General features: G+C 43.6%; 1 non-coding gene across 1 annotated transcript; it reads left to right on the forward strand.

Annotated features, from left to right (window-relative positions):
• Positions 1 to 3592: 3592 nt before the first annotated feature.
• On the forward strand, positions 3593 to 3664 carry Trnan-guu (transfer RNA asparagine (anticodon GUU)). Its single transcript has one exon. It is a non-coding gene; the product is annotated as a tRNA-Asn (tRNA).
• Positions 3665 to 18622: the final 14958 nt, after the last annotated feature.

An 18622-nucleotide genomic window follows, 5' to 3' on the forward strand; every position in this document is an offset into this window, starting at 1 on the left:
ATGGTAGAACTACGAAAATTGATATTTGTTTCTCGGTCAGAAATACAGAAATACGCTTTAGTGTTTTTGAAGTTCTACCCATAAGGAGATGAAATAGGGGATGAAAGTTTTTATGGAAAATTTCATTATGACAGCATTTTCGAATCTAAATCTATGAAAATTTGTATTTGAGTTCTCTTATAAAAAAAAACATACGTGTTTGAGACTTTTTGGAAGTACAGCATCCAAGGGGGTGAAATAGAGGATAAAACGTTTAAGAACATATTTCGTCATATTAAAACGTTTTAAAGCAAAATCTATGAAAACTGATATTTGACTTCTCGGTTAGATATAAAAAAACGTGTGTTACAAGAGTGAAAGTTTCAATGTAAATATCAGTACAAGAACTCAAAGGGATGGTTAACGAAAATCTCGGAGTACAGCTACCAGAATCGCTTTTGGCCAGAAGTACATTCGGAAAAGAGTATGCTTCTATGGGCTTAAGTCGTGTGAAAATTATAGAGGGTGTTGCAATTTGTGAACAACATAAAAATTTTATTAAAGAAAAGAAATCTGTGCAGCGAAGCAGCGGGCGCTAACTTTCTAGAAAGGAAGAAAGATTTGGGTTCAACGCCCCGTCAACGACGAGGTCATTAGGAGCGGTCTCTGTCTAGGTCTCTCAGTCGTTCTTCAACCCACTGATGCGTATCCATGAAATGTTACATGGCTCTCCCACTTCCTCTTTCCATCTTTTATATTATTTATGCTAAGAACTTAAAACCCTTCTCTGACTACTTCATTTCTTATTACGTATTGCATAGGCTTTGAACGATCTGTGGAATTCATCTCTGCTGCCTCTCTCTTTCGTTCTGCATAATCCCTTCCTCCAATCTTCTTTTTCTCTTCATAAGTACATCAGCGCCGCCAGCATAAATAATAATTATGTGTTGAACTCAAACACTGAAAACCTTCTTGTAATATAAATGAAAAGCACGAACATGTGGTCGTAGTGTTCAGTTCATATAGTTAATCAGTTTCCGGCCGCATGAGCCTATACCTGTGACTAATTCAGTGACAATGTCAATTTCATTTGAAGTGATAACCCTTTCTGTTGTTTTGCTGCACGTATACGTCTTCTCCGCCAGCCGTAATTCTTTGCTAGTTAGCCTTCTCCTCTTCCGCCACACACACACACACACACACACACACACACACATTTTTTAGGTTTGTTCTTAAAGTGCCCTGGTACGTTCCCTTTACATACTTATTGTTCAGCTGAAAAATACACTCCTGGAAATGGAAAAAAGAACACATTGACACCGGTGTGTCAGACCCACCATACCTGCTCCGGACACTGCGAGAGGGCTGTACAAGCAATGATCACACGCACGGCACAGCGGACACACCAGGAACCGCGGTGTTGGCCGTCGAATGACGCTAGCTGCGCAGCATTTGTGCACCGCCGCCGTCAGTGTCAGCCAGTTTGCCGTGGCATACGGAGCTCCATCGCAGTCTTTAACACTGGTAGCATGCCGCGACAGCGTGGACGTGAACCGTATGTGCAGTTGACGGACTTTGAGCGAGGGCGTATAGTGGGCATGCGGGAGGCCGGGTGGACGTACCGCCGAATTGCTCAACACGTGGGGCGTGAGGTCTCCACAGTACATCGATGTTGTCGCCAGTGGTCGGAGGAAGGTGCACGTGCCCGTCGACCTGGGACCGGACCGCAGCGACGCACGGATGCACGCCAAGACCGTAGGATCCTACGCAGTGCCGTAGGGGACCGCACCGCCACTTCCCAGCAAATTAGGGACACTGTTGCTCCTGGGGTATCGGCGAGGACCATTCGCAACCGTCTCCATGAAGCTGGGCTACGGTCCCGCACACCGTTAGGCCGTCTTCCGCTCACGCCACAACATCGTGCAGCCCGCCTCCTGTGGTGTCGCGACAGGCGTGAATGGAGGGACGAATGGAGACGTGTCGTCTTCAGCGATGAGAGTCGCTTCTGCCTTGGTGCCAATGATGGTCGTATGCGTGTTTGGCGCCGTGCAGGTGAGCGCCACAATCAGGACTGCATACGACCGAGGCACGCAGGGCCAACACCCGGCATCATGATGTGGGGAGCGATCTCCTACACTGGCCGTACACCACTGGTGATCGTCGAGGGGACACTGAATAGTGCACGGTACATCCAAACCGTCATCGAACCCATCGTTCTACCATTCCTAGACCGGCAAGGGAACTTGCTGTTCCAACAGGACAATGCACGTCCGCATGTATCCCGTGCCACCCAACGTGCTCTAGAAGGTGTAAGTCAACTACCCTGGCCAGCAAGATCTCCGGATCTGTCCCCCATTGAGCATGTTTGGGACTGGGTGAAGCGTCGTCTCACGCGGTCTGCACGTCCAGCACGAACGCTGGTCCAACTGAGGCGCCAGGTGGAAATGGCATGGCAAGCCGTTCCACAGGACTACATCCAGCATCTCTACGATCGTCTCCATGGGAGAATAGCAGCCTGCATTGCTGCGAAAGGTGGATATACACTGTACTAGTACCGACATTGTGCATGCTCTGTTGCCTGTGACTATGTGCCTGTGGTTCTGTCAGTGTGATCATGTGATGTATCTGACCCCTGGAATGTGTCAATAAAGTTTCCCCTTCCTGGGACAATGAATTCACGGTGTTCTTATTTCAATTTTCAGGAGTGTATTTTCTGTTATGTCACAGCTGCTCTGTTGAAGATGACTTTACTCCGTTTTTGAATCTCACGCTCCATATGCAATATCTTTTTGAAAGATATTCACTAGCAAAGTATTTTCTTTGATGAACAACGTCAGCTGCACTTTGATTTTGTCTTGTAAACTGAAAACTGCTTAACTAAATAAAACAGTATTGTAAAGCATCCCCATTTTTGCCCTTTTCATCCATAAAATGATGTTGCTCTATCGAACAGCAACAGAAGAAGCAGTTATGTAGGAAACTTACATGAACGATTTATGAAGAAAATTAAGGTCACAATGTCTTGAGTACCTCACTTAAGTAAAGAAATAATGGTACAGACATAACTTATTAAAACATGAAATTCTGTTCTTGTTTCCCCTTTCTGATTACGTTTAGTTTTTTCGCACATAACCCTTGCCAACTGCACAACATCAAAATTCATAATCTGACTACCAAAGCTGCATAGCTGAATAATTTTCTTAATATCATTGGCAAATATCTTTAGCATTTGCTAAAAAGGTAGTATAATCAATACAGATAAATTTATGACACGTACAAAAATAGCTCGTATAGATTATCTCATACAAAACACTCCACGCTAGAGATAAATATATTTTGAAAAAGCGTTTTGTGTATTGCACTGAAGATGGTTATCTCCACAATACGACTTGGCCAATAAGCAGATAAAAATTACTGTATTTGAGAGTTTGTGTCAATACAAACGGCATAAGTTTCAATCTTAAGCAAGGACAGAGCACTGGAGTGATTCTCTGCCAAACGTTGTCCGCTTCGCCACCAGGTGCGCCAGCGGTGGTCCCTCCAGAAAGGGGAGCGCTCTTAGCAAAGAGGATCCCTCCAATATATAAGGCCTATAGGGAGACTTAAAAAGGGCAGCAGGATGGCGCAGTGGGAGCGTATTGGGCTGTTAACCCGAAGGCCCATGGTTCAAAGCCACGTTTTGCTACAATTTTTAATTTCTTGAGTTCTGTTACGCTTTAATACAACAGAGCATAATAGCAACACCGAAACACTTATGCCTGCTTGTGTCATTTATGCTCAGCTCATTTTCTTCCAGACACTAGCAACACTGGTTGAACAGCTAAATCGATTATAATTTACAAGCCATTTTCGTTTGGCTTCTCCACCCACTCCTCCACTTATTCTCATTCTGACTGCAAGCACATTAGACTTGCCTTAATAGGAAACATTATCCACCTTCAGAATGAGTGTTTCGTTCTGGAACACTTAGTGATACAAAGGGTTTTAAGTTCTTAGCATAACTCCTTTTCGGGTGCAGTATAGTTACCCTGTGACTTACACGCAATCTCTTGCATGCTATGACGGATCCTCTTGTACCGACTAACATCCCATGTTAAAAGTCGTCTAACCCGCGTTGAGTTGCACACTCGTCTGTAGTAGACCGCTGAGAAATCGCTGCTACATTCGCGCAAGAGCCGCGTCTAGAAGCAACATTCCAGCGTTTACACGACACGTCTTCGAATCCGACGTCCCTTCCCGTGATTTTCTGCCATTCAGTTCATACATAACATTCACTTTACGACAGGAACCTTATCTCTCCGTCACAGCAGGTACTTACATTTCAGTTTTGTTCACATCCACGTTTACGATTCGCTGACGAGTAAGGGAAGAAAGCACAACAATGAAGCGAGTTTTATATTGGGAACTGTGATTTATTAAGTTTAACATGTAGTCGTCGTTTGCCTTCTAACCAAATAACTGTCCGTTGTTTCTTTAGCGACTTTAGTCTTTGGATTGTCAACTTTCAAACATTGGTTGTACACAAATATAGACTTCTATAGATGAATCACCATAATGGGCAGTAGAGCAGCCATACCTCCGTGTTTTAAAATGATTTTTATTCTAGCTGGGGTACTTACATTGCTAGTTTTACAGTGAGACAGGCAGCTAGTACCATATCAACCAGTTCGCCTTTAGTTTTTGCTGTGGATCCATACACCGCACCAACAGGAAAAAAATCAATAATAGTAATATCTGGTTATCGTTCTGGCTATGGGGTAGGATATCCCCTTCCAGTCCAACGATGGGAAATTTGTTATTCTGGTGCTCACGAACGTTAATATCGAAACTGGAATGACCTATAACGTGTTGAGAAAACATCCTCTCACCGCTAACCAGAGGTGCAATCTTCAACTACTGTAACAGCACGTCTCCAATGAACACCAGGTAAAGTGCAACACTGATGCGATCAAACGAGGAGTCAGAAAATAAAATCCTATTAGCTGACCCTGTACAATTTCAGATGATAAACAAAAGTCGAGGGGAAAGAAAGGGAAGCAGGGGTTGAGAAGGGAGTGAGACAGGGCTGTAGCCTATCCCAAATGTTATTCAATCTGTACATTGAGCATGTAGTAAACAAAATCAAAGAAAAATTTGGGCAAGGAATTAAAGTTTAGGAAGAAGAAGAAAAACTCTGAGGTTTGCCGATAATACTGTAATTCTGTCAGAGGCAGCAAAAGACTTAGAAGAGCAGTTGAACGGAACGAAGAGTGTCATGAAAGGTGGATGAATATGAACAAAACCAAAACAAGGCTAGTGGATTGTAGTCGAATTAAATGAAAAGCTAAAAGCAGTAGATGAATTTTTGTTCAGTAAGACAAAATGATGAGGTCCCCAGTAAACAGGATGTAAAATGAAGACTGGCAACGACAAGAGAAGCGTTTCTGAAGAAGAGAAAGATTTTAACACCTAATATAGATTTGATTTGGAGAGTAGCAGTTAATGGAAGAGAAACATGGACGATAAACAGTTTAGACAAGAAGAGAATAAAACCTTTTGAACTGTGGTGCTACAGAAGAATGCTGAAAATTAGGTCGGTGATCTAGTACCTAATGAGGAGGTACAGAGTCGGAGTGGGGAAAAAAGAAATTTGTAGCCCAACTTGACTGAAAGAAGGCTAAGTTGACACAGCACTGATTTAGTACTGGTGGGGGAGTGTGTTTGTGTGTATGTGTGGGGGGGGGGGAGTAAAAATCCTGGAGGCAGACCAAGAGACGAATACAGCAAACAGATTCCAAAGGATGTAAGTTGTAGAAATTATCCGTAGATGAAGAGGCTTGCACAGGACAGAGCAGCATGGAGAGCTGCATCAAACCAGTCTTCGGACTAAATACCACAACAATAACAACAACAAAGGACCGTTAACAGTGGCCTGAGATGAGTTTAGCATATTAGTCGGACACAATTTATTGCACATGCGGTCGTGCAGAATTGTATTCATATCATTCATAGTGCGATGCATTTTTCTTAGTCATCATGATAGTTGTTTATTTTAACGTCACCGCCTGATTCTGATAACGGTCATAGGAGGCCAAGTGCGCATCGCGGTTGTGTAGTACGCGTTTTCGTCATGCGAGACATGAAGATTGCTGCATATTAATCATTGAAAGAGGCCTAATCAGTAAACAACACAAATGACAGAAAGTCTAGCACTGCACCATTGCACTGAATAATTCGTTGAAATACTGTGTCCTGGTTCCAAACTCATTTTCCACCACTGTTCACATGTTGCTTATGGAAGGACTCTGATACTCACTATAGTGCATTATTCAAAGTGTGCACTGACAAATCGCAGAGATATTTCTGATGATCGTTCTCCTACAGCGTGATGTCCTCGTGATTTTCGGCACAAAACACATTTCTCGAAGAAAAGAAGAGAATTAAGATTATCTACTTTTTATTATTACACATTTTGGCCCTTAAAAAGGTGTTTACCCTGAACTTTACGTGATTATCCATTTTTTTTCTTTTTTGCTTCGTCTTCTTCTCTACTCAAAATCTATTCATTCTTTGACTGTGTTCCTGTTTCCTTTTCTCTGCCCACATTTTCCCCCTTTTACTTCCTTTCTTGTAATTCAGATTGCGTGTTCATAATTTTGTTTCTAGTTTGGTCTCTTATATTTAGCATTTCCCCACTGATTCCTGCTTGTTTTAGATTGTTCTCTATTTCTTAAAAACAACTGGTAGTTTTGTTTGAGATGTTTACTACATCTAAATCCTCTTTGTGAGTTTGTCGTTGTTCATTCTGTGTAGATGTCCATAGAATATTAGTCAACGTTTTCTGATTATTTCTGTAATTCTGTAAGTGTGTTTGTACGAGGGTCGTTCAATAAGTAATGCACCACTTTTTTCTGAATGTAGGTTGGTTTTGTTCAGGGTTCCATAACACAATGTTATTCCCCAATCTTTTGGCTACGAAACACTAGTTGTCAACATTATCTCCGAACAATGCGACGGCCTTACGCCACCTTCCTGTGTAGACTAGTATGCCCGCATGGTACTACTCTACTGGTCGAGGTGAGAGCCAACGTCTTGCTGCATCAATAACCTGTCCATCGCTCAAGTACTGCTTTCCGTGGAGTGTATCCTTCATTGGTCCCAAAAGATGGAAGTCGGAAGGTGCGACACTGTAGGGTGGATGAGGAACAATAGCCCGCTGAAAATTTATGAGCTCTCCTCGGGTACCCATTCTTGTATTACGCCTTGCGTTGCCATGGAGAGAGCCGGCCGGAGTGTCCGAGCGTTTCTAGGTGCTTCAGTCTGGAACCTCACGACCGCTACGGTCGCAGGTTCGAATCCTGCCTCGGGCATGGACGTGTGTGTTGTCTATAGGTTAGTTAGGTTTTAGTAGTTCTAAGTCCTAGGGCACTTGGCCGGCCGCGGTGGTCTCGCGGTTCTAGGCGCTCAGTCCGGAACCGCGCGACTGCTACGGTCGCAGGTTCGAATCCTGCCTCGGGCATGGATGTGTGTGATGTCCTTAGGTTAGTTAGGTTTAAGTAGTTCTAAGTTCTAGGGGACTGATGACCACAGATGTTAAGTCCCATAGTGCTCAGAGCCATTTTTTTTCTAGGGCACTGATGACCTCAGATGTTAAGTCCCATAGTGCTCAGGGCCATTTTTGAGTCCCAAAAGACCGTCGCCATGAGTTTACCGGCTGAGGGTGCAGCTTTGAACTTTTTCCTCGGAGGAGATGATGATGATGATGTTTGGTTTGTGGGGCACTCAACTGCGTGGTCATCAGCGCCCGTACAATTTCCCAACCTTTGCTCAGTCCAATTCCGCCACTTTCCTGGATGATGATGAAATGATAAGGACAACACAAACACCCAGTCATCTCGAGGCAGGTGAAAATCCCTGACCTTCCTCGGAGGAGAGAGAGTGTGGCAACATTCCTTGATTGCCGTTTTGTTTGCGGTTCGAAGTGATAAACCCATGTTTCATGACACTATCAGCCTAGTAATATGCAAGCAATTTCGCACATATGGTTCTTCGATGGTTTTTTTGGTCTTCTGTTAGGATCCAAGTAAACAAGCGGGCACACGTTTTTGAGCACCAGAACTGGTGGATGAGTGTGCAGGACTAGCAAGCGAAACGTCCAGCTGTGCAGCGACGTGTTTGATTGAGGACCGCGGGTCACCTCGAATTTGCCGAGAAAAAAATGTGTTGTACTTTTTACTCGTCGCCTCCCGTATAACTCTTTCGTTGGTCTCTTCATCCATCTACCGTCTCTGTAAACTCCTCAAAAATTTTTTGAGGCTTTTATGTTCTACTTTTTTCTGTCTTTGTAGAGCCTGATGCTCCGATTATGGTCGTTTCTGATGTGTAGAGTGCTTCTGGTAGTACAGCAGTAGTACAGCATCACGTCTGAGATTAATACACTACTGGCCATTAAAATTACTACACCAAGAAGAAATGCAGATGATAAACGGGTATTCATTGGACAAATATATTATACTAGAACTGACATGTGATTACATTTTCACGCAGTTTGGGTGCATAGATCCTGAGGAATCAGTACCCAGAGCAACCACCTCTGGCCGTAATAACGGCCATGATATGCATGGGCATTGAGTCAACGACAGCTTGGATGGCATGTACAGATACGGCTGCCCATGCAGCTTCAACACGATACCACAGTTCATCAACAGTAGTGACTGGCGTATTTTGACAAGTCAGTTGCTCGGCCACCATTGACCAGACGTTTTCAATTGGTGAGAGATCTGGAGAATGTGCTGTCCAGGACAGCAGTCGAACATTTTCTGTATCCAGAAAGGCCCGTACAGGACCTACAACATGCACCGATGCTGACTGCTGTTCATCAACGACGAAGTCCTGGATTTGTACTCCAACACCGCAACAGCACGTCCACTGAGTGGTGAAAGGAGGCCTTTTCGGTTGAATCACGTTTCATGCGCCAACAGACAGATGTCCTTTGGCGTGTACAGCTTGAAACGTCTCAAAGCAAACAAAGAGGAAGCATTGTGGTCTGAATGATGTTTACATGGCATTCCTTGGGTGATTTCATGATTCTGGAAGGCACAATGAGTCGACACAGGTACGCATCTATTCTTGGGGACCATGTCCACCTGCACACGCAGTTTGGTTTTCCTCAGCAAGATGGCATCTACCAGCAGGGCAATGCAACATCTCACGCAGCTCGCAGTATGCGTGCGTGGTTCGAAGAACACCAGGATGAGTTTATCGTACTCCCTTGACCACCAGACTCCCGTGATTTAAACCCAATCGACAGCGCTGTTCCCATCATGAATCCTGTACGAGAAATGTAGTACAGCTAGTACAGCCAGGGCACTCAAGCCGGCATGCCTTCACTTACCTTCTGGAAACTTACTGATTCTCATTCTGAACGTCTCGCAGACGTCCGTGCTGGAAAAAGTGGTCACTCAAGCTATTGACAGATGATCACAATAATGTGACCGAACAGAGTAAATTGGGGCAAACTGCCGCTATGTACGGGATGAGAATGTTGTTGTTGTGGACTTCACTCCAGAGACTAGTTTGATGCAGCTCTCCATGCTACTCTATCCTGTGCAAGCTTCTTCATCTCCCAGTACCTACTGCAACCTACATCCTTCTGAATCTGCTTAATGTATTCATCTCTTGATCTCCCTCTACGATTTTTACCCTCCACGCTGCCCTCTAATACTAAATTGGGGATCCCTTGATGCCTCAGAACATTCCCTACCAACCGATCCCTTCTTCTAGTCAAGTTGTGCCACAAACTCTTCTTCTCCTCAATTCTATTCAATACCTCCTCATTAGTTATGTGATCTACCCATCTGAACTTCAGCATTCTTCTGTAGCACCACATTTCGAAAGCTTCTATTCTCTTCTTGTCCAAACTATTTATCGTCCATGTTTCGCTTCCATACATGGCTACACTCCATACAAATACCTTCAGAAACGACTTCCTGACCCTTGAATCTATACTCGATGTTAACAAATTTCTCTTCTTCAGAAATACTTTCCTTGCCATTGCCAGTCTCCATTTTATATCCTCTCTACTTCGACCATCATTAGTTATTTTGCTCCCCAAATAGCAAAACTCCTTTACTACTTTAAGTGACTCATTTCGTAATCTAATTCCCTCAGTATCACCCTACTTAATTCGACTACATTCCATTATCCTCGTTTTGCTTTTACTGATGTTCATCTTATATCCTACTTTCAACACTCTGTCCATTCTGTTCAACTGATCTTCCAGTTCTTTTGCTGTCTCTGACAGAATTACAAAGTCATCGGCAAACCTCGAAGTTTTTATTTTTTCTCCATGGATTTTAATACCTACTCCAATTTTTTTTTGTTTCCTTTACTGCTTGCTCAGTATACAGATTGAATAACATCGGGGAGAGGCTACAACACTGTCTCACTCCCTTCCCAATCACTGATTCCTTTTCATGTCCCTCGACTCTTATAACTGCCATCTGGTTTCTGTACAAATTGTAAATAGCATTTCGCTCCCTGTATTACACCCCTGCCACGTTCAGAATTTGAAAGAGAGTATTCCAGTTATTGTTGGCATCCAGTATTGTTATAGGTGGACAAATTATTGAACAAGTAGAAGAGGTTAAAAAGCTAGGGTACATGTTAAATATTCCTAGTGAGATGATGCAGAGCTAAATTGCCAAGTTTCCGTCATTTCTGTGGAACCATACAACGTACATTAAAACAGGAAGTATGCCATGCATCGTGACGAAACTCCATTGAATTGACAAACCCGTGTAATCTAAATTAGTTCACGGCTAGAGGTGACACGACGAGTATGGCTAAAATTAACGGCAGTGATTGTCATATCTAACTAATAGAACTCCACACTAATTTCTTGTTCTGGAAAATAATTTATATGAGCAGTTGGGAAAGCTGTTTAATGAGTGTTGAGCAGAGGCTTGCAGAACAGGGGTGACAGAGCCAGTGTCGGGTCGTTAGGGGGCCGCAGTCCTTTACAAAAGACGGGCGCCACCACATCGAAGGGAGGGATGAGAAGCCAGGTAGGAGCCACGGAGTCCGGTATATCGTATGTGGGACGAGATCTGCCGGATAGGCTCCGTCGGTATTTGCGTCCTAAATGGCGGAAAGCCACTGAGTAACGAAAAATTGTTTTTTGACGTGGCGTGCCCACCAGTGCCAGGGAGGAGCGACTTAGAGCGACAGACTGTCCAGTATCGTAATGCATTATGCCCTACAGTAAGTCCGTATTCTAAGAACCACTGGGCATGAGACGGTTCAGCTATAAGATCTGTAAGATGAAGCGTGGTACCTGCAGCCGTCAGGATGGTACCAAGCTTACTGAACTGTTATAGACTCTGCTAACAAACAGTAAGAGCAGCTACCATTGAAAAATACAATGAAGTGCCAAAGAAACTGGTACACCTGCCTAATATCGTGTAGGACCCTCGCGGGCACGCAGAAGTGCCCAACACGGCGTGGCATGGACTCGACTAATGTCGGAAGTAGTGCTGGCGGGGATTCACACCGTGAACCCTGCAGGGCTGTCCATAACTCCGTAAGAGTACGACGGGGTGGAGATCTCTTCCGAACAGCACGTTGGAAGGCATCCAGATATGCTCAATAACGCTCATGTCTGGGGAGTTCGGTGACCACTCAGAAGAGTGTTCCTGGAGCCATTCTGTAGCAGTTGCGGACGTTTGAGGTGTCGCATTGTCCTGCTGGGATTTCCCAAGTCGGCCGGAATGCGCAATGGACATGAATGAATGCAGGTGATCAGACTGGATTATCTAGACGTATCAGGGGTCCCATATCACTCCAAGCGCAAACGCCCCACACGATTACAGGGCCTCCACCAGTTTGAACTGTCCCCTGCTGACACGCAGGGTCCATGGAGTCATGAGGTTGTCTCCCTACACGTACACGTCCATCTGCTCGATACGATTTGAAACGAGAGTCGTCCGAACAGGCAACATGTTTCCATTTATCAACAGTCCAATGTCGGTGCTGACTGGCCCAGGCTACGCGTAAAGCTTTGTGACGTGCAGTCGTCAAGGGTACACGAGTGGGTCTTCGACTCTGATAGCCCATATCCATGGTGATTCGTTGAATGGTTCGCACGCTGGTACTTGTTGATGGTCCAGCACTGAAATCTGCAGCAGCTTTTGGAAGGGTTGCACTTCTGTCATTTTGAACGATCATCTTCAGTCTTCATCGGTCGCGTTCTTGCAGGATCTTTCCTCCGGGCGCAGCGATGTCGGAGATTTGATGTTTTACCGGATTGCTGATATTCACGGTACACTCGTTGTCCTACGGGAAAATCCCCACTTCATCGTTACCTCGGAGATTCTTTGTCCCATCGCTTGTGAGCCGACTATAACAACACGTCAGTTACTTAATTCTTGATAACCTGTCATTGTAGTAGCAGTAATCGACCTAACAACTGCGCTAGACACTTGTTTTGTCATATTGGCACTGCCGACCGCAGCGCCGTATTCTGCCTGTTTACCTATCTTTGTATTTGAGTACGCATGTCTCATTGCCTGAAATAAGGCATATTGTGGGCGTCAGAGCTTGTCTGTTTCAGAGCTCCAGCAATCGCGAGCTCAATACGTCCTCAATCAAGGCATGTGTGATTTCCTCTGTAGTTCTTCCTTTCCTCCTTGATTTACATTCAGCAATCATTGCGTGACATCCGCGAAACGTATTCACCTCAAACTCATTATCCGACATTTGTCAGTGTTGATATTTTAATTCCACTGTAACTTGTTTTAATATTTAATGAACATAATAGCCCTTTGTCTTCCTGTACTTGTTTTTAATTTGAAATGTACAGGCACTTGTAATAAATAGGTCTTTACAGTGACTATTATTTCGCAGAGTAGTTTGATGATTTCCCCATCTTTTGCGTATTTATAAGTCCATCACCGATGTTTCTTGTATATTAGGGCCATCCTTGTTCAAGTAATTCAGTTCATTAAGTTATCTCTTGTGTGAGAACTGTCATTTAATTCAGGTTATCCTATGGCAAGCGATCTTTTTTATGGGTAAGTTCAGCCGATACAAGCGAGTCTGACGTCCTCTGGCATTTGTCGATTGCTCAGCCATAACCTCATACTAAGCTTCTCTGTGCTTGCGAGTGCTGGAACCTAACATCTGATCAGTTACCATACGGCTAATCAAATCATCTCAGATGAAGTTCCTACAGTTACAAATACACATTAATTATTGGACCATAAAAGAAACAGCGATGAAAGATAAGGACTAAATGTTGGACCCTTTACAGCTATAATGAAAAATGCAAACTAAACTGGTAAAACTATGTCCAAAATATGTCTAATAGCAGGATAACTGAGGCTGCAATATTATATATTCCGCTAGGAAAGAGAAATGTTGGACGTCCCTTAAAGAGATGGCTTGAACAATTCTGAGGCGGAAATTACCCACATTCCTATCTATTGCTATAAATTACTTCCGATTAGGAAGGTTCTCCACAAAATATAGGTAGCTGACAGACACGTGCCTCACGTGCATCATTCATTCAGGACATGGTAGCAGGTGGAAGATCCATTTGTGAACATCGGTTCCTCGTCTCAAAATACACATTTTAGGATCCTCTATAGTTCTGACCTTAAAAACTGGCGTATTGTCTATAAGTTTTCTCTCAAACTGGAACCTCCCCAGTACTGTTACAAAGCAGCGAACTATAGTATCCAAATAGAGCTCAGGCTCAGATTGTTCTCTTCAATATGAAAGGTCTGGCAAATTTTCTTAAAATCCTAGCGCCACTTCAAGCATTGTAATCCAGGCAGCAAGCTGGTGGAAGCCTCTAACACATTAAAATAGCGATAAGCGATAGATGATGCTGGCAGAACGTAAGCGGAAAGTTATTGCTTTGGAAGCCAGGAATCAAAAATTTCTCGCTCCTACTCGTTAACTCCAAGCAGCTTGTGGAATGGACTCTCCAGGACCGTTATTCACTTATGAGCCGAAACATTATGACCACTGTCCACCAGGGACTGCATGTCGTATGACTACGTTATATCGACGCGCAAGTCACCGAAGTGGCGTCAAATCGAAAGACTTGCACCAGGCGAGCGGTCTACCCGACGGGAGGCCCTCGTCTTACGCCATTTTTATTACTACGTTATGTGCACTTAAGGCAACGAGGGAAGTTTATAAACATGAATGGGAAATTACCCTAGCGACCATATTCACTGAGGTACAAAAGTCATGGTATAGAGATACGCACTTATGCAAATGACGGCAGTACCGCGTACACAATGTACAAAACGGCATACATTGGCAGCACTTTCATGTGAAAAGTTTGCGGCGTGATTATGGCAGCAAGACGGGAATTAACAGACCTTGAACGCAGTGGCATTTAGAACTAGACGTATGGGAGATCCCATTTCGGAAATGGTTAGCGAATTCAATATTCTGAGACCCTCAGTGACTAGTTTGTGCCTAGAATACCAAGTAGTATAGCATACGCAAGGTATAAAAGGGCAGTACGTTGTCTGTCGGAGCTGTCATTTATACTCGGGTCATTCACGTGAAAGGGATTGCGACGTGATTGTGGCCGCAGGATGAAAAGTAACAGACTGAACGTGGATTGGTAGTTGGAGCTAGACACGTGAGACATTGCGTTTCATAAATCGCTAGGGGATTCAATGTTTCGAGATCCACAGTGCTAAGAGTGTGCCGAAAATACCAGATTTCAGGCATTACCTCTCGCCATGGACAAGGTAAAGGCCGACGGCGTTCACTTAACGACCGAGAGCAGCGGCGATTCTGTAGAGTTCTCAGTGCTAACAGACAAGTAGAAAGCGTAAAATAACCCCAAAAACCAATATGGGACGTACGAAGAACGTAGCCGTTAGGACAGTACGGTTCAATTTGGTGTTGATGGGCTATGGCAGCAGACAACTGACGCGAGTGGTTTTTGCTGACAGCACAACATTGCCTGCAGCGCCTCTCCTGGCCCCGTGACCATATCGGTTGGACTCTAGACGGTTGTAAAACCATAGCTTGATCAGATGAGTCCCAATTTAAGTAAGTAAGAGCAGATGGTAGGGTTCGAGTGTGGCGCAGATGGCACGAAGCCATGGACGCAAGTTTTCAACGATGCATTGAGCAAGATGGTGTGGGCTGTGTTTATATGAAATGTACAGCATCCTCTGGTCCAGCTGAACGGATTTTTGACTGTAAATGGTTATGTTAGTTTATGTGGAGATCATTCGCAGCCATTCATGGACTTCGTGTTCCCAAGCAACTATAGAATTTTTATAGATGATGATGCCTTATGTGACCGGCTCGCAGTTGTTCGCGATTGGTTTGAAGAAAATTATGGGCAATTCTAGCTAATGATTTGGCCACCCGAATAGCCCGACATGAACCTCATAGGATATTTATGGGATATAACCGGGAGGTCCGTTCGTGCACAACATCCTGCAGCGGCAACAGTTTCGCAGTTATGGACGACTATGGGGAGAAAGCATGGTCAGTATTTCTGCAAGGAACTTCCAACGACTTGTTGAGTCCATGCCACGTCAAGATGCTGTCAGGCAAAAGTAGGCCCACCCACGATGTTAGGAGCATCCCAAGACTTTTTTCACCTCAGTGTAGGCCACAAATGGGTAAATGAAGTGACATAATCGACTTTGGTGAAGGGCAGACTGTTATGGCGCTGCGTATGGGGATGAACATCTCGGAAACGGCGAAGTTGGCCGACAGTTTGCGTGCTGCTGTCGTCAGCAGAACGGTCAACCACGAGCAGACGACAAAGTTTTGGACGCTCACGCCTCATCACAGAACGAAGATCTGAGTGTTGCTCTCTGTGTAAAGCAGATCTGTGGCAGTTATGACTACAGAGTATGACGCTCATGCCGGCACAAATGTTTCACTGCACACCGTTGAATATTAGGCTCAGCAGCAGACAACCCTCACGTGACCATACGTTGACCCAATGTCACTGTGTATTGCGACTGCAGGCATAGGATTATTGAGATTGGGCCATGGAAAAATGTTACCTTGTAGGATGAATCACTCCTTACACCAGGTGGAGGGTCTTGTACCTATCCTGGTGAACGGATGCTTGAAACGTGCTCCACGCCATGGACACAGGTCTGTGAGACAGTCCCACATTGATTTCTGCGGGTATTTCACCCGATGTTGCTTGTCTGTTAAAACTGACAACTCTAAGCAAACGCACCTGCACTCGGTCATTAAGCGAAGGCCGTCGGCCTTTACCTTGTCCACGGTGAGAAGTAATGCCTGAAATCTGGTATTTTCGGCACACTCTTAGCACTGTGGATCTCGGAATATTGAATTCCCTAGCGATTTTTGAAACGGAATGTCTCATGTTGAAAGGTCTCTGTTGGATTCCTTTCATGTTTAATTTCTTAAATCTGTTGCCATTTATGGAATAAATTCCTCTTCTAAATGTACTGTGGCGTTTCTGACTATCTGGGAGGAGACTGAGCAGTGGAACGTGTTACTTTTACACATAAACAAGAACGATCTGTCACACTACTACACTTTAAAGCACAGTTTATATGTAATTCTTATATGTAATTCATGTCACACAGTCTCATACGGAACCTACATCCGCTTTCTTTTATATACTGTATATGATAAGATACTGTCATCCCCCTTCCCTTTTGTGTGAGAGGATGAATGAGCATATGTATTTCTAGTTGCATGCTTGAGGGTAGCAGACAAGGCTGTCTGCTAGAGAACAATAGGACCAACGTCGGAACAGGTAGCTACGCTTCCTAAAAGCAAAGAGGTTTCCATCCTTAGTATGGTCCTGTCCGTCCGTTGTCATGTTGGTATAGGAAGCTGCCCCTCTGGCCACTGCCGTTGGTCTTTGTGAGCCACCCTCAGGAAGCACGCTCGGCAGTAGGGCAGTTGCAGTGTGGCCGTGGCGAGCGTCTGAAGTGGTAAGATCTCCGGCTAAGCGCATGTCTGTTAAGTCCGTAGGACAATGGATTTCTTAAGTTCAGCCAAACTGAAAATTTAATCACCTGTATTTCGGGTTTAGGTCTAAAATATCCGATGTTATCTTAAATTGCAGCACAGTGTAATTATCGTGTGAAGTTCAGATTATTTTCCGGTAGTTGCTTTGTTACTACTTTGTGAGTAAAGTGGAACCACGTGTTGATCAGTAACTCTAACTAAGTTCATCAATCTTAAATCCGAATGTGCGTGAGATTATAACGTCTCATCTTGAGAATATTTTTTTAATATAGCAACTTTTCTTTATGCTTTTCTTTATGTTCAACCCACGTGGGGTGTACTTTGCGAGACCAGTACCACGTGCTTATATAACTGTTTGACCCATCAGGTTAATAGTAAGACGTTAGTAACCAGTTCAAGGTTTTTATTTTGTCAATTGCTTTTCGATCTAATGTATTTTAATTATCAAAATTATTGTGGAGTTGTACGCTTTGTGTAAACCAAGTTGACCACGTGAAGCATGTGGTGTAATCATCAAAGTAGCCCTCAGCTATTCTTTTTGCGAAGATTTCACAAAGAGTTAATATGAATTTAGTATACCAGTGTGTGGTATTTTACATGACGGACAGGATTGTGGTATGAACGTAATTTCTTTGGGTAAAAACTGAATCTGTTGGTTGCGGTTAATTTCTTCTTGCTTATGTTTCAATGTTCTTCGTGTGTTATTTTATGAATGCAGTGTTGTATCCAGTCTCCCAATCTTGGGTCCATATTTTATGTGTTCCGTAAAATTACAATCTCACATTTTTTTTTAATCGTAAATAAGGCACCAGCTCAGTTATAACTCACGTATAATACGCTGAAATTTCAATGAACATTCTTAAAATAAATTTCCAAATATAAACTGATTTCTTTCTTTTTATTTAAATTCTCCTTTATATATATATTACCGGTTTTGTATGACTATTAAAAGATTATCATTAATGTTAGTCTGCTTGGTAAACCTAGACTAAATATCTGATGAAACAGTTGCCCAGTAATCCACGGTTAACGTCCCCAGACAGATCACGCCTTTTAACCCACTTTCATTGTCAATTAGCACCGATATCAGCTAAGAAAATTAAAGTTACAATATTACACATCAGCATACCAAATTAAAGTTACAATCTTACACATGGCGACCCTGTTCTGTGATTCCGCTAGACTGTGGAATCTCTGAAATGTTAGATTGCGAGCGTGTTATAATCTTAATTTTTTTTCCCTACAGCACTCAAACAACTTCTGCGTTGTTTCCGAGCAGACTTTCAAAAGATTCACGGCGTTGTTGATCGGCGTTGCGTTGTTTGTCTTGTTGTGTTTTTTTTATATTTGTGTGTTTTATATGTCTGTGTGTTTTTTTATTCTCGCTTGTAAATTCCACTGTTTCGATCTAAAATAAAAATTTGTTTTGCGTGTGAAAAAGTGCGTACTAGGTTAGGTATCTTTCGTGTGACTGTCGTAATTTTTGTGGGACACATTTATTTTGATTAGTGTGTCGCATACCGGTTATAAATTGCACTAATGCAGACACGTAACCAAACTAAAAGTAAGCGGTCCGACAACCTAAGCAACATGGACCAAGGGGATAATTTAATTTCGAATGTTAACGCGTCGGGCGGTTCCGAAAATGCAATGGGGAATA

This window comes from Schistocerca cancellata, chromosome 3 (assembly GCF_023864275.1).
Source record: "Schistocerca cancellata isolate TAMUIC-IGC-003103 chromosome 3, iqSchCanc2.1, whole genome shotgun sequence".
Classification (NCBI taxonomy): Eukaryota; Metazoa; Arthropoda; class Insecta; order Orthoptera; family Acrididae; genus Schistocerca; species Schistocerca cancellata.